This window comes from Arachis ipaensis, chromosome B1 (genome assembly GCF_059453495.1).
Source record: "Arachis ipaensis isolate K30076 ecotype BB chromosome B1, ASM5945349v1, whole genome shotgun sequence".
Taxonomy (NCBI): Eukaryota; Viridiplantae; Streptophyta; class Magnoliopsida; order Fabales; family Fabaceae; genus Arachis; species Arachis ipaensis.
The window spans coordinates 70,265,942-70,268,924 of NC_142436.1; the positions used below are offsets into that span (position 1 = coordinate 70,265,942).

The 2,983-nt window shown below is 34.4% G+C and overlaps 1 non-coding gene across 1 annotated transcript; it reads right to left on the reverse strand.

Annotated features, from left to right (window-relative positions):
* Positions 1 to 1,683: 1,683 nt before the first annotated feature.
* LOC148576962 (small nucleolar RNA R71) lies at positions 1,684 to 1,791 on the reverse strand. The gene has a single exon (XR_015903248.1). It is a non-coding gene; the product is annotated as a small nucleolar RNA R71 (small nucleolar RNA).
* Positions 1,792 to 2,983: the final 1,192 nt, after the last annotated feature.

A 2,983-nucleotide genomic window follows, 5' to 3' on the forward strand; every position in this document is an offset into this window, starting at 1 on the left:
ATTAAAGAATTCTAAGTTTGGTGTCTTGCATGTTTTTTTCGCATTAAAAATTTTTCAAAATTGTGTCTATGATGTTCATCTTGACATTCAAAGTGTTCTTGGTGTTCATCTTGACATTCATAGCATTCTTGCATGCATTCATTGTTTTGATCTAAAAATTTCATGCATTGCATAATTTTCATGTTTTTCATAAAAATTTCAAAAATCAAAAAAATATCTTTCCCTTTTTCTCTCATCAAATTCGAAAATTGAGTTGACTTTTTCAAAATTTTTTTAAATCAAGTTGTTTCTTATGAGTCAAATCAAATTTTCAGTTTGAAAATCTTATCTTTTTTAAAATCTTTTTCAAAAATCAAATCTTTTTCAAAATTCTTAGTTATTTTCGAAAATTCCAAAAATCTTTTTCAAAAATCTTTTTCTTATTTTTATATCAAATTTTCGAAAATAACATAAACAATTAATGTTTTGATTCAAAAATTTCAAGTTTGTTACTTGCTTGTTAAGAAAGATTCAAACTTTAAGTTCTAGAATCATATCTTGTGATTTCTTATGAATCAAGTCATTAATTGAGATTTTAAAAAAATCAAATCTTTTTCAAAACTAATTTCAATCATATCTTTTCAAAAATATCTTCTTATCTTATCTTTTTCAAAAATATCTTTTCAAAATATCTTTTCTAACTTCCTAACTTCTTATCTTTTCAAAATTTGTTTCAACTAACTAACTAACTTTTTATTTGTTTCTTAACTTTTTCAAAACTACCTAACTAACTCTCTCTCTCTAATTTTTGAAAATATCTTCCCTCTTTTTCAAAAAAATTTCTTTTTAATTAACTAATTATTCTTATTTTTATTTTTAATTAAAAAAAATTTCAAAAAAATACTAACAATTTTCAAAAACCATTTTCGAAAAACACTAACTCTTTTTCAAAATAATTTTCGAAAATTATCCCTCCCCCATCTTATTCTATTTATTCATTCATATCCTAACATCTCATCTCACATCTCTGCCATCCTCACAGTTGTGTTTCTTCCATTATATTACATTCTTTGTCTCCCCTTCTTCTTCTACTCACACAGGGATCCCTATACCGTGGTATAAAGGATCTCTATTATTATTATTATTTTTCTGTGCCTTCTTCTTTGTCATATGAGTAGGAGCAAGGATAAGAACATTCTTGTGGAAGCAGATCCAGAACCTGAAAGGACTCTGAAGAGAAAATTAAAAGAAGCTAAATTACAACAATCCAGAGAAAACCTTTCAGAAATTTTCGAACAGGAAAAGGATATGGCAGCCAAAAATAATAATAATGCAAGGAAGATGCTTGGTGACTTTACTGCACCTAATTCCAATTTACATGGAAGAAGCATCTCCATTCCTGCCATTGGAGCAAACAACTTTGAGCTGAAACCTCAATTAGTTTCTCTGATGCAGCAGAACTGCAAGTTTCATGGACTTCCATCTGAAGATTCTTTTCAGTTCTTAACTGAATTCTTACAGATATGTGATACTGTTAAGACTAATGGAGTAGATCCTGAAGTCTACAGGCTCATGCTTTTCCCTTTTGCTGTAAGAGACAGAGCTAGATTATGGTTGGATTCTCAACCCAAAGACAGCCTGAACTCTTGGGATAAGCTGGTCACGGCTTTCTTAGCCAAGTACTTTCCTCCTCAAAAGCTGAGCAAGCTTAGAGCTGATGTTCAAACCTTCAGACAGAAAGAAGGTGAATCCCTCTATGAAGCTTGGGAAAGATACAAACAGTTGACCAAAAAGTGTCCTTCTGACATGCTTTCAGAATGGACCATCCTGTATATATTCTATGATGGTTTATCTGAGCTATCAAAGATGCCACTGGACACTTCTGCAGGTGGATCCATTCACCTAAAGAAAACGCCTGCAGAAGCTCAAGAACTCATTGACATGGTTGCTAATAACCAGTTCATGTACACTTCTGAAAGGAATCCTGTGAGTAATGTGACGCCTATGAAGAAGGGAGTTCTTGAAGTTGATACTCTGAATGCCATATTGGCTCAGAATAAAATATTGACTCAGCAAGTCAATATGATCTCTCAGAGTCTGCATGGAATGCAAGCTGCATCCAACAGTACTCAAGAGGCTTCTCATGAAGAAGAAGCTTCTGATCTTGAGAACCCTGCAATAGCAGAGGTGAATTACTTAGGTGAACCTTATGGAAACACCTATAACTCATCATGGAGAAATCATCCAAATTTCTCATGGAAGGATCAAAAGCCTCAACAAGGCTTTAATAATGGTGGAAGAAACAGGTTTAACAATAATAAACCTTTTCCGTCATCCACTCAGCAACAGACAGAGAACTCTGAACAAAATACTTTTAATTTAACAAACTTAGTCTCTGATCTATCTAAGGCCACTGTAAGTTTCATGAATGAAACAAGATCTTCCATTAGAAATCTGGAAGCACAAGTGGGCCAGCTGAGTAAAAGGATCACTGAAATCCCTCCTAGTACTCTCCCAAGTAATACAGAAGAGAATCCAAAAGGAGAGTGCAAGGCCATTGACATAAGCACCATGGCCGAACCAAAAGAAGGAGAGGAGGACGTGAATCCCAAGGAGGAAGACCTCCTGGGACGTCCAATGGTCAATAAGGAGCTTCCCTCTGAGGAACCAAAGGACTCTGAGGCTCATCTAGAGACCATAGAGATTCCATTGAACCTCCTTATGCCCTTCATGAGCTCAGATGAGTATTCCTCTTCTAAAGAGAATGAGGATGTTACTGAAGAGAAAACTGCCAAGTTTCTTGGTGCAATCATGAAGCTGAATGCCAAATTATTGGCATTGATACTTGGGAAGTTGAACCTCCCTTGTTCATTAATGAACTAAGTGATCTGGATCAACTGACATTGCCTCAGAAGAGACAGGATCCTGGAACGTTCATAATACCCTGTACCATAGGCACCATGATCTTTAAGGCTCTATGTGACCTTGGTTCAGTAATAAACCT